Source organism: Drosophila sechellia, chromosome 3R (assembly GCF_004382195.2).
Source record: "Drosophila sechellia strain sech25 chromosome 3R, ASM438219v1, whole genome shotgun sequence".
Classification (NCBI taxonomy): Eukaryota; Metazoa; Arthropoda; class Insecta; order Diptera; family Drosophilidae; genus Drosophila; species Drosophila sechellia.
Window position 1 is genome coordinate 27,402,225 of NC_045952.1, and position 13,949 is coordinate 27,416,173.

General features: G+C 46.8%; 1 protein-coding gene across 1 annotated transcript in view; it reads right to left on the reverse strand.

The window, feature by feature from the left end:
• Window positions 1-13,585, reverse strand: part of LOC6612627 (lachesin) — a 44,564-nt gene extending 30,979 nt beyond the window's left edge. The window contains exon 1 of the mRNA XM_032722278.1: window positions 12,595-13,585. The gene's annotated coding sequence lies outside the window, so the exon portion shown is untranslated. The remainder of the gene's footprint in view (window positions 1-12,594) is intronic.
• Between the last annotated feature and the right edge of the window lie 364 nt (window positions 13,586-13,949).

A 13,949-nucleotide genomic window follows, 5' to 3' on the forward strand; every position in this document is an offset into this window, starting at 1 on the left:
AAAATACCCGCACAGCCAGCCACCCAGGAAAGACGATGCCAGTTGGATCTGGGCAGGATTGGGCCAGGACAAAATGGGACATGGGATGGTGGGGTTGTCGGGCGGATTCGGGAGGTTTCGGGTGGCAAGCCAATGCCAAAACATGGGGCAAAACTCTTCTGCAATTTGCAGTGAAAATCGCATCGCACGCGCTGTATTTTCAAATAATGCGAAAAGTTTTCCGCCTATGTTTTCCCGCAGAAGAACACGAGTGAGCAGATGAGTTGGGTCGCGACTGCCGGGGAATAACCATCCACCCTTTCCAACTCAACTGCTCCAAACCAAACCAAGCCAAGCCAAACCGAAGCGAACCGAACCGTAGAGAACTGAACTGAACTGAACTACCATCTAGAACCAGAATCAGAATCCGAATCCGACAAAAGCAGCAAAAGCAGCAGCAGCAACTCCAATATACTTTTGTTTCTTTGCCTTTATTGTGCTGCCGTCTCTTTCTGCAGCAGTGCAGCCGTCTCTCTCTCTCCCCCAGCTGACTGCCTGCTGGCTGCGTGAAATGCAATTTCTCATATTTGCATAACTGCAGACAGCAGATAGCTCAAAATAAAGTTGAAATTTTCGCTGCGGTGGCGGCAACAACAAAGCGGCAGCAACAGCAACAACTTTAATATTGCCTATCCGTGCTGCGTAATTGCCCCCCTTCCCCCAAAAGACCCGCAACTTTAGTCCCGATCAGCCACAAGTGCACTGCGCGAAACGCATGTATTATATATAATATAATGTATATTAAAAGTAATTATTTGAACAAAAATGATTGTGTATTAATTGCAACTAACAACTTTAAATCATGCACTTATCATGCATTATTTATATGGTAATTATTATCATCACATTAGGCACTTTTGTTCAAGTGCAGTAGATTATGAAATGCCATAAAAGCTTATATGTTGTTCAAAGTATGCTTATGCTGTCTGCAAAAAAGTTATTCTTGTTAAGTCTCTCAAGCTTAGCTTATTCGCAGACACATCAAGTCATATATAAGATAGTGTATTAGAAATAATGAAAGTCTTGAGATAAATAATGCATTCATAATGCAATAAAATAGTATTAGTTAAGCAGTCAAACTAACAATAACGATTAAAGCGGTAATTTTATCGCAAAACGGATTGGGTCAACAGGTCTACTAGATTTCCTATCGCAAGCAAAAAGCTCCCCAATTTCGCCCAGTGCATCTGCATACCGGCTGCAACAGCGGAATCCCTTCCGCTTGGCGCCACTACGTAGTCCGTGGGTTTCCGCCAACTGTGCGCTCGATTTTACAAAACAATACGGCAATGGAATGCGACGGGGCACGGCGGCAGCAGTGGCAGCCAAATCAACGGAGTTACGCGCACAACAGCCGCACTCCCACGCACACGCAGCTGAGGGGGTGGGCGGTGGGGGGTGTTGAAAGCACGACCACAATGCAATACACCCGTACATGCATAAGACAAAGCATACTTTCGGGCGCAAATAACCGGAGCTGCGAACGGAAACCAAAATTGAGCGTCCTTCGCAACGCAGCGCGCCAGGACCAAAAAGGAAGCGGAGCGAAAGTTGGTTCCATTCTATTAGGATAAACACAAATCACAGCTGGTGGCGAGGGGAGCGGAGCGGAGTTGGGCTGCTCCACTGGCCCACTGGACGCACAAATTTCACGCACAAACAAAGCAAACAATGTCGGTGGCCAAAAGCAAACATAATTGATATCGTAATCAATTCAAAAATCTGGGAAAACTAAAAACAGCAAATGCTGTGAAAACAGCGCTGTGGACACGGGACAAGTGCGCTCCCAGCCGCAGGCGGGCCAAGCTATGTACACAAGGAGCCATGAGCCACCCAAACCACCCAGCCACCCGCTGGCACCCATCCACGCTGCCCAAAACCACTTTCCCATCCGACATATGTGCTTGCCAGTGCGTGCCACTCAATCAACTCTGAAAAAGTCTACAAATATTAGCCCCTAATACCATCGAGACTCGCATGAAGGACGATCTCGAGGGGGGTGTGTGGAGTGGCGGGCGTGGAAGGACGAACTGCACCCACGTCCATGCCCATAAAAAAGTGGAATTGTGTATAAAAATGAAGCAGCAGCAGTAGCAGCCGAGAGGGAACAAAAAGTGGCAGCTTCAAATAAAATTGTTGCGACAAAGGCGAAGGAGCAGCTGAAGGAGCAGTCCTGCCACAACGATAACATTAAGACGGAGTATCGAAAAAATGTGTAGTTCCGCACACACACATGCCCACACACACCGTCTGAGGCGACACAAAAGCTGAATAACAACACAATCAAGCGAGGAGCTTGGCGACTTTGTGGGCGGTTGCAGGGCGGCGAAGGAGGGGAGGCTCCAGGACGAGGAGGGGATGGTAGGGGCGAGCGTGTCTGGGCATAGGCAGCCGCACTGTATAAGTTGGCAGCGCCAGGCGCAAGCGGCACGTAATAACATTTTTCTAAAGAAAGCGGCAGCAGCAGCAAGAACAGCAGCGATTACACTGAGGGAAATAATATATGAATATAGATTTAGTCAGAAAATAATTCTATAACTGAACCAGCTTGCATATAAAAAATCCTGCGAGCGAAGTAAATATAAATGAAATATTTCAAAGTTAAGATAATCATATAAAATCAAGCAATTAAAGGAACTTAACTGAAGTAGCATTCTTACACAAAAATCTATAACACATAAGAATGGAGATATTTAGGATATCATCTAGCAATCAAAATCTATGGCATGCAGTACTACATTGTCAATCGCGTAAATACATTGCGCATCAAATATTTTCTCTCAGTGCACGGCGAGGACAACAAAATACCGTCACACAGCGAGGCAAACGAAGATGTCAAGCGAAGGAGGAGCAGTCGAAGTTGGGGTCCCGAAAAGCAGCGAAAAATGCGAAAAGCAAAACAGGGGCAGACGAAAGGGAGGAGGACGCAGAGGGGCAAATGTGCGTGGCGTGTCCTGGCTCTTGTGGAATGCTGTCAGGAGACAAGTTATTGTTTTTGATTTCATTTTTCTTGCGTTTCTGCGCTCCCCCAGCCGCCACTCCACTTTACGAGCTGAATGTGGCTGGAGTTCGGGGACTCCAGTTCATACATATGTGCGATTGAAGGACTTATTTCCATATAAGGAGACGCGGGACTAACCCCCAAATTGGTTAGTTCGGCTAATCGAGGTATTTGGTATTTGGGCCGGGACAGGAATCCGGCAGGATTTGCCCGCTTGGCTTGGCTTTTTTACGAGACCCAAGCAGATTGGCGCTGGCTGCCTTATTATTATTATTATTACGATTATAAAAAGTTGCCCTAATCCGAGTGGGTAATTCATTTCTGAGAGCTAGACGAGCTTGATGGGGGGGCGGCCTGCGAATCTCCGGACTCCGGAAAATGCCGGGAAACTATGACGGAAATCTTAACACTAAAGAACCCTTATGGGAATTTCAAATGTGCACGAAGTGAACGTGCTTTTCTTCTTAGCACAACTAGTTTTCGGGGCACTCCCCAGTTTAATACGGCCATATATGTGTATATTTACAGGCGAGACGGTTTATGTACTCCTGCACTCACTTTAAATTAAATTATAAATTTGTGCTGACAGTTTTCACTGTTTAATTAAGGTTTACTTGCAATTGTCACTTCATTTGATAGATGGTTTCGCTTATGAAATCCTAATAGGAACAACGTGCGATTTAAGGAAAAAGCTGTCGGCTTAGGCTTGTCAGGCAAATAAGCGCATACTTTTAAAGTTAACATAAGAGGCTTATTTAAAAAAGACTTGCAGGATAAGTCAGCTGTCAGATTGGATGTACTTCATAAATGTTTACTTTACAGATCGTTGAATAATTAGGAAGCCATCTAGTGGATTTTATAGCTTAATGCTCAGCTGATTATCATTGGCTTCTTTGGACTTCTGTGCATATTGTTTTCAACCTAATAGTTCTTTGATAAACCAAGAGCACTTGCAGTCCAAGATATGAGCTGGTAACTTTGTAAATAATTGAATCCCAGCAGAGGTTGAAGTTTACGGCATTCGCAAACTCCGATCATTAGGTGAAGTTTACTTATCAAGTCTTATCCACACACCGCACTGTGTAAAACTGCAGAATCATCAAGTGGCACAGAAGCGGGTGCAAAAACAAATAGAATAAAAATAGAACCGAGAGTACAAAAAATGCAAACGATGTGAAAATGTGAATAAACCAGGAATGACAATCAATCATTCAGTTAGTTGCAGCAGCAAACTTCAGCAATTTGGGGACCCCCCTCGAAAACACCGCCCCTCTTTTTGGGAGAGGGGGTCATTAGGCCCCCGCCCTCGAGCATTTTGCCAGCCGCAATTCTGGTCTGTTTCACTCGCAAACTAACTTTCGGGTAAACTTTCTAATAAAATAGCCCTCTATGCGCCCCAAGGTCCAGGGATCCTGCCAAGTTACTGTTCCCATTCGGTGGTTATCCTGCCACACCACCGCTCGCAAAGAGAGAGTCCAAGGAGCAGCAGCAACCAGAGGCAACCAGAACCGCAACAGGGGCAACTGCAGCCGCCGAGAGCCGAGGATTCAATTCACTTTTGCTGTTGTTGCAGGCACGATGCAGTTGCCAGAGTTACGAGAGAAAGCTTTTCCCAACTTTCTCTCTCTTGGCTGCCCGTTTCCATTTTGTTCCGCACATGTGTGTGTGTGTTGGTAAGTTTGACTGTGTCTGTGTGTACATGGCCGCAACATCCGTTACAATTTTTTACGACTGCGGCGCTGACGTTGATGTTACTGCCTTGTATGTTGGTGTGTGTGTGTGTGTGTGAGTTAGGAGGGGGCATGCCACATTTAAGGATTGAGGAAATTTTTGTGGCCTCCTCCAGTAATGATATGGAATGTGTTGGAATTTCAAGAAGTTACTCCAGATTTCTTTATTTATTTAAATGAGCAGCCAGCGCGAATGCCACAAAGTCAGGCCCGTAGTAATGTCTGTCTGTGTTTGTGTCTGCCCCGATGGCTCTGTCTGTGATGGTGCTCCTCCAACCGAGGTGGTTTGGTGGTGGCCATCCAACCAGCATCTTCAATTGACTGCCTGAATGACTAACTGACAAACTGACTGACTGACTAACTGACTGACTCACTGACTGACTCACTGACTGAGTGCGCATACAACTAAATGAGCGTTGTTATCGGTCTCTGGCGCTCCCTCGGCGACTGTCTGTCTGCCTGTGAATCGCTCTACACGGCGCAAAATCAAGTGGACATGCTAATGAACCCCAATCAGTTATAATTGCACAATGCCGACTGAGTCCTGTCATAAAAGGCAGCTTAAGTCCTTAGACAATGGTCTAGCCATAGGTAGCCGTGGCACGTGCTGGACAAGCTCTCCTCAAAGCTATTTATAGAGTTCCAATAAAAGATAACTCTAGGTTTCGCAAGAATAAACCTATATTTTTATATTAACAATTATGCTACCGAAAACAGGGATCCTTGAGCTACAGGACATAATATATATGTTTAACAACCAACCTTTGAGAAATCTGGGTAAAGAAATGCAGTTATACTATGTTACATTCCCTGACCGTCATTCATTCGGCAAATTTGTAACTCATAAGTTAGGCGAGAAACTTTTGTATTCATCTTAATTAACTCTGAAAATACTTAACTTTTTCTCCAAGTGCACAACCGTCTGACTGGGTGTGTGACTGTGCGTATAATTGTGAAGGCAACCTGCTGGTGGCGGCAGCTGGGTGGAGGTGAAGGTTCAGGGGACTGGAACAGGGAGCAGGGAGAATCAGCCAAGAAGCAAAGAGCAGCCAGGAGCGCTGAGCCAGCAGCAGAGTCACAGGATGAGGACGAAGGATGATGGAGAACGGAGGACGGAGAAGATTCAACTACCCGCAATACACAAGCAAGCAGCAACGTCATTGAAATTTATGCACGTTGTACTTTCGTGTAGTGATATTTGTATTGGGAATTAAAACTATGCCCCCGGGATTATATCCTAATTTTTGGCGCTGTTCTGGTTTGGTTGCTTCGCAACCATCTCATTCCCATTCTCTCGATGATGCCTTATTTACCCGGCCACCCACCTCATTTCCCTGGGCTGTCTGTCTTGGCATTGCCGTTTTTACTTCTCATTGCTTTTGTTTGCCGTGTAATTAAAATAAAGGCGTGGAGTAATTGCCGAGGTCAGTGGGCAGCGGCAAACAGCGTTGTGGATTGCTGCACTTGGCCAACCGTACGTATACGTAATGTTAACTTAGCTCACGGAGCAGCGCTGAAATTAACACTTTTTTTCGTTACTTTATTTTTTTGGCTAGTTTAGGTCGTTGGTGGGTTTTTTGTGTGGGCGGGTATTCCTTGGAGCCTGAGCTGTGAATTACCGAACAGCAGATAAAATTCTCAGTTTAACACTTTGTTAAAATGCTACCCATACGGCTGGCTACGCTTACGTATACGCCATGTGGCGCGTCCGCCCATAAAGTGTGCCAACATTTGGCACCCCGTGCCCCTTGCCCCCATCACCATCCCCAATCCAAATTCCATGCCCGAACCCAAGCCGGAGCCCAATCCCAATCCCGATCCCAACCCACTTAACTGGACTTTGGTCACGTTGCTGTGCTGCTGGTTGCCTTTCTCGATGGGCAGTGGTTGTTGGGCGCCTGCGGTAAATTTCATTTTGCAGGGCATCATTAGACTGAGACCCAGAGACCTAGATTTCCATGCTAATTGGATTCGCAATAAAGGCGCTCGGTGCCCGGCGCCCGAGATCGAAGAATTCCGACCGTCTTGGCAGCCAGAGAATTTGAAGAAAAATTAAATTCCCCAGTCAACATGAATGTTTCATCTGCCACATTTTTGCAAATGAGTTATGACCGCAAAAGAATTTCGCCAGCCACAAAAAAGAAGCCAGTCAAATAAATTATTAAGAGCGAATTTGATGAATGGAGTTGACTGACAGTATGTGGGATTTCTTGGAAGCAAAAAAAAAAAGAAGGATAAGCCGAAGGGCAAGTCCAATGCACAAATTGTCTGAGGACCTTTATTGTGTTTTGGGAAATGCTTTAAATTAACCGAGCAAAGTTTTGGCAACTCCACTTAACTAAGTGTGGCCGAAAGGCTAAACGCTCGGTGGGAAACCCCTTCAAATTCCTTGGCCAAGCGCATTTCACTCGCCTCCATGTGACTCTAATCAGAGCTTAATTATGCATGCTTGCCGGGCCAAAAGTCCCCCATTAATCAGCATCATTTATTGCCGAGCAAGCTGCTCGAATTCAAACTCGAATTGAAATTCAAGCTGGCAGCCAAAAAAGCCAAGCTCGGCACGATGGCCCCAAATGGCCAAAAAGGAGCCAGGAGCAGGACAACAAGCAACTGCCAGCTAAGCCAAATTGTACGCTCAAGTGCCATAAAGCAATCAAAGTTGATATCAAAGTACCACACTGCTAACTTATGCTCTCATGTATTCAATTAGGACAGATTTTCGAATGCCCTGCTCCTTGGAATGGAAGCCAGCCCACCCCCTCCTCTTTCATTTAAAAGAATTAAGCACTTTTCTGCATCGCAACCACAGCAGTTGAGCGGTGGAGATGCAGCTCCTGGCATCGGTTCCTTCTGGTCCTGTTCCTTTCCGGGAGCTGCTCCTTCAGGAACTTTCAACAACTTCCTATGCCCAAAGTTTCCACAAATTAGTTATGCAAATTATGTGAGTCGCCTTTACCTCACCGGGACTCCATCTTCCACGGCTCGAAGCCAACCATCCGAGCATCCCCCATCAAAAAAGCACCCCCACTGTGATCCGACATTTAAAACAATGGCTGGCGACCCTTGGCTGGCAAAACGCTCCCACAAGTGAGTCCTCCGAGCAGAAGACCAGCCCGATTAGGACGCATAACAAAGTAGAATTTGTGTAAGTTCGTATTTAACATGCTTTATGCATTCCTCAATTATAAATAGATTAAAGTCCCGAATAGACTAAAGTTAAATGTTAACTTTCCGGCCAAGGCGGACACCATTCACAAAGCAATTAACGCAACAGCTCCCCTGCTCCTAGCTTGATCCTCCCCCACCCCACCCCCCCTGCTCCGCATGCTCCTTTTAGGCCGAAAAGGAAAGGCAGGAACCCAATTTAACTGACTGCCAACTTTCCACAATCACTGCCCATCATCAATTTCAGATTTTGTTGTATGTTTTATGAAGCAGTCAAGGCACAGGACAGCCGCCCGTCAACCAGACACTTGGACAGACAAACAGACAGGCTCAGAGACAGTCTGGGATTGGGTGCGGTGGAGTGGAGTGGTTGAAGGTGGGCTCTGTGCTCTGGGTTGTGGGTGGAGCTGGGTGGCTGGCTGGGTGTCGCCCTCGTGTTCGATGGAAAGTGAAAACAATGCCTGGCCGCAAACGGCTGAGCAATGGCTGTCCAGGGAGGCGACCGCCTGCCGAGTGTGTGCGGATGCTTCTTGCTGAGTGTTTACTTAACCGTAAGCCTGACACACCGACCCATCCAGCGCAACGAACCCATGCCACCCATGCCACCCATGCCACCCATGCCACCCATTCCGACCAGTGCCACCCACGGACCCCCGGCGGTGAGCTGAACTTGAACCACATTGAAACAACAAAGGCGAGCAGATAAACCAGCGATGGGTAAAAAAGGGTTGGACGGGCATCTTAAAGGACTGCTCAAGTTGGCCAAAACCAATATGTAAATGTGCGTGTTGTGATTAAGCACAAAAGCAAAGTAAGCCAGATACAAAGACGGCCAATTGGACGGCGGACTGCGGACGGACGGACGGACGGAGTTTTCTTGTCCGATGCCAAAGTCCTGAAAGCCAAAATCTCCAACCGCACCGCACACACATAATGTGGGCCAAAAACGAAGCCAAGCAAAAACGCAGCCTTGGCTAACTTTACACACCTCAAGTGTTTGTTTAGGTTGCTTTGCTTTGCCTTGCTTTGCTTGGGGTTTCGGTTTTTGTTTGAGCGATGGACCTGGCCGAGGAGGAGTCCTGGGGTCGGGGAAAACACTTAGGAAAAATTACCAAAAAAGAGGATTAGTGCAACTCGTTCAACTTGCGAGCAAAACCGATGCGCAGTGGTCAAAAGTAGTTTTGCAATCCCCAAAACCTTCTCTGACCATTTGCTTCTTAACTATGCATTCGACACTTAAATTATTATTAGGCATGTTGAACAAACAAAATTATAAAATAGTTTGGAGTACGCTTTAGTAGTATTGTAGTGATCTGAAGTTCATGTAAATGTACAAAGTAGCAGTGGTAGGATAAGTTCGTTGTTGCATCTTTTAAAATGGTATTCCAAAGTAGAGTACAACAATGTTCCTGCAAACTACTTATGTGAACTGAAAACACTCCTGAATTAAGAAGATTATTTTATTTTCTGTGGCCATTTGACGCCTTTGTTGTTTTTGGCCAGTGGTATTATAAATCTTGCCCGCAATGTAGAAAGCGATCAGATCCTTGCTCCTCCGCCTCCTTTTCGTGACCCAGCAGCACGTCGCATCCAAAAACAATGGCTTGGAACCCTATTAGCGTAGAGCCATCCACCTTGGCAGGCAATTCTCACACAGGAGTGTGTGGAGTTTTCAGGGGTCCGGCCATAAATTGCAACCGCCAGGTGAGCGGTATGTGGGTGCGGCTTCAGTTGGTGCGAGGGGGCTAATGGGTCACTACTTGATGTATCACACAAACAGACACAAATGATATTTATGCTGCCGCAGTTGCTCCTTCGCCAGCTCCTTGGGCTTCGGCGGAGGAGCCCGTGAGGCTTCTCACGGCCAGAAGCCGCGCTCTGCTTGGTGTAATAAAAACTAAAATCCGCACAACAATATGTGCGAGGATAATGCCATTTCCGTTTTATGGGATATCCTGTTAGTCCTCCCCCACCCCCTTGTGTGTGAGAGTGTGTGTGAGCTTTCGCATTTGCGGGGCTTCCTCAAGGAGCCCCAAATCTGAGCGAACGAGTTACGACTACACCGGGCCAAAAAGAAGGAGCCCGGGCTGGAGGAGCCATTGCGGTGGCCATTTCAGTGATGGGTTGCGATAGGATTCGCAGGACGTAAAGGCCACGGTGGCATGCGTGCGAGTCGGGAATGAATGGATCAGGGATCAAATTTTATGGATTGCCCTGGCGCATACTATATACATACATTTGCGCACTCACATGATAATGAAGTCAGAAGTAAGGAATAAATTCCACAAATTTCATTAGCCCGAAAAGTGGGAGTCACTGGGAATTTAAAGTGCGGGGATCCGATAACAAAGGATTGGGGATTGGGAAATTATTGGAATTCGGATGCTGGCAAGGTTAAGTGAAAGATTTTCCTCCCAGCCTTGAACCAAATTAATTTATTAAGTCGACAATAAATCGTTGATAAATGGCAGCCCAAAGGCATTTTAAAGCTCACATTCGCAAATCGTATTGTGCAAGCGCAATCAACTTTAAGCTCAAGTGATTTCAGCAAACGGCAGCTGCATGTAATGTAATTTAAGTAAATAATTCAGAGGTGAAATACTAATCAATTAAAATAACTTATCAAAACTGAAGCGAGTAAAGAACCCCCCATAGTTTTCCCCATCGCGGACTTACAATCAGCTAATCTGTCTTACATATTTGCATATCGCCTCGGCTTCAGCTTGGATTACGATGGTTATTCATTAGCCGCATTCCTGGACGCCCTTGGCCAACAACTGGGACGCTTGCTGCGGTTAGCCGCAGGACTTTCGTCCTTCTTCTTGCTACCCCTGCCCAGCCAACTCAACTATTACCATCTCTTTCTGAGCCATAACTAGGCAAACCTTTTTTGCTCAGTGTGTGTGCGGAACGGCAGAGGAAAAACAAACGTCCGACTGCCGGAAAACTGTATAAGTGTGTGTGTGTGTGTGAAGTAAAAAGCGCAACCGGAGAGGAGACGGATGGACAGCAGGAGGAAGAGGGCGGGGCGTTGGGCGGTGGCAGGGCTGGAAGCGGAAAGCGGGAGAGTAAGAAAAACCATAACTAAATCCATTGCCATGGGAAAATCCAAAGCAAAGTCTGCGATGCAAATAGTAGAGATTATGGGACTGCAGATGTATGAAGAACGAGATGGAGCTGGATGTGAAACCCAAGGCGCGGCTGAGAAGGACCCAAAAGGGATCCAGGGAGGACGGAGGACGGAGGACGAAGGTCCCCGGCAGAAGGTGTTATGTGTACGTGTGTACGAGTGTATGAGGCACAATAAATCTTGCAAGGGTGCCGAATGGCCGGGCACGGGGCCGGAGGCCTCAGGTCCTGAGTCCTGGATCCTGAATCCTGAATCCTGGGCATTGGCATGGATCTGAGACGGGACTTTGGCCCCCATCCTCCACGCCCCTGCTGCGCCAGGACAGACCCACTGCCACCCAGTGCGCGCACGCCCCGTCAGTGAAAACCAAAACCAAATAAAACTGACATTATGCGAAAAGCGAAAGCCATAACTAAAAGTTGGATAACGTGGCCATGATGGAGCCGAAGTGGAGTGGGCAAGAAATCCGGAGCTGAAGCAGCCGTAAAGTTGATACTAAACCAAAGAGCAGAGCTGGCAAAGCTAAAACAAATCGGAGATGCTATTGTCAGGAGCTCTGGACGAGCAGGTGCTCCACGGACTCATTTAGGTGATAGTGTGGATAATAGATTATAGGAAATTATTGGAAAATTACTACTACTACAGACTTTCCAAACTAGTAAAGCAACCAAAGATTTTTCTCTAAATTGGGTCAAGAATTAAAACCATTCCTTGCACTTCACATCAAATGCTAACGAGACTTTCTGGAAATGACTAGTAGTTTTATTTGGCAGTTTCATTATACTGAGTTTTTCAACTGTACTAAAGTTTTTGTTTTCAGATCTTAAAATATCATTAAATTTTAATTTTCAAGCAAATTTATCTTGCCTAACTAAAATTTTTATTAGATATAGTCGAATTTAAGAATTTGTGCCACTATTCTTTCTCATTTTCATTTAATTAGTACTTTATTACGCATCCAAGTACCTTATGAATATTAAATTCAGCAGTGGTTTAAAAAAAATGGTAAAAGCATTTCCCGACCATTCGAAATGACATTAGGATATTATTCTAATTGCTGCCCCGGAAAAACTTGATTCACTCCAACAGGTTTCAATTTGAACATCCTAGAAGCTCCTTATTGGATCATTAAATCAAGAGGGGCTGAGCTGACCTAAAAAACTGAGAGGGCTTAAATGCTGCTAAGCGAACTGAGTTTGTTCCTTAATCGCCTTCAGGACCAGCCAGAACCTCCCAGGCCACCCAGAAGGTAAATCCACGGCCCTGAGCCCGCGAATCCAAACCACCTCGGAGTGCACCACAATGGATTTGCCACAGCCCAACTCCACGGCACGAGCTGAATATTCTCCGATTTTACCCTTTCTGGGCGCTGGGCGCAAAATGTTGGTGGGGATACAGATATCGGGTATGAAAAACAGAAACAGGAAAATAGAAATGATAGCAAAGTTGCAAAGGGATGTGGTGCGGGCGGGCGGGCTGAAGGGGTTGCTGAAACGGAAATCGACTTTGGTAAGGAGTTTTTCTCGTACCTGTGAATCGGAATCTGAACGCTGGAGCTGCACCGAAGTTATGCAAATGTAAAGTTGTTCGTGCCTGCTCCTGGCTGCTGAATCCTGCCGCAGGATCTGCACCTCCTTCTGCTCCTGCCGCTGCTCCAACTCCCGCTGTCAATCGAAGGCGATGTCGCGAGTGCTAATGACGTTTGCTTTGATTGCGCCCCGCATGCGAATCCAAATCTGAGCCACAACTCACAACTGTCATTTTCGCAAGGATACTCGTATATGTATGTGCGATGGGCATGTAGGATGGGATGTCTTCTCGAGTGTCTATCTCAGCTGGTACTCGCAGCTCAGCTCAGCTCCTCACCGGAACTCTATTTATTTAATTTGCATGCAATTTTCAATTTTTATGCGGAATACTTGGCATTGACAGCAAACGATGCGCACATTTCGCATCGGCAATGCACAATAGAAATTGAATTGCAAAAATTTGTTTGCCCGTCCAGGGCAGCAGGCAAATGGATTGCGAACACAGTGGAATAGCGGATTTTGAGGACTCTTCACGTCTTCGCGCCAATGTCACAAGGAGCCGCATCCAAGGAGCCGAAGAAATCGCACAATTTGGCGGCGAAGATGTCAAGTATACGCCGCGTTGCCAGTGCCTCACTGACTGCAATTACAATGGTGGCCAACAACAAAGACGGTATGCCGGTATGCCACACACACAGACACACAGAGGCATACACAGGCACACACGACACACGGAGTTGAAGTCGAAAATACGTACGCTCCGCTCCGCAGGATCCGAAGGAGAAGTCTGAAGCGAAGACAGGCGACAGATCCTGGGGTTGCCACGTCGCCAGTGTGCGAAATAAATGCACGCGCACACACACACGCTCACGAAAAAATCGCGCGAAATTTGGCGACAAAAAACCAAACAAAACAACAACTTCGTGCGCTTGGGATCACGATGAATGTTCGATGCGAAGTGCACAAATGCAGCTGCTCTCCACCACCGAACGCTCCGAAACTGAATTCGCAACTGAGCCAGCACGGCAAAAGGATGCTGCCATCTGGAGCCGAAACGGCTGGACGCACGAAGGCTGCCGACGAGCGGCACGATGACGCGGATGCTTCGGATGCTGGCTGGCAGAGCTTTTTCGGCGAGAGAGCGAGAGGAACTGGCATTGGCGACGTGTGACTTCGTTAAATTTCTGCGGCGACAGCACACAAAACGGATTCGGAAGCGGAAGTAGCAAGTAAGCGAGCAAGGAGCGCTCTGTGGCCATGTCTGTGTGTGTGTGTGGGTGTGCCTCTGTGTGTGTGTGTGTAGATGGGCGCGCTGAGTGGGTGGAGTGGCGCTGAAGTGGGCGAAGTAGCGCCAA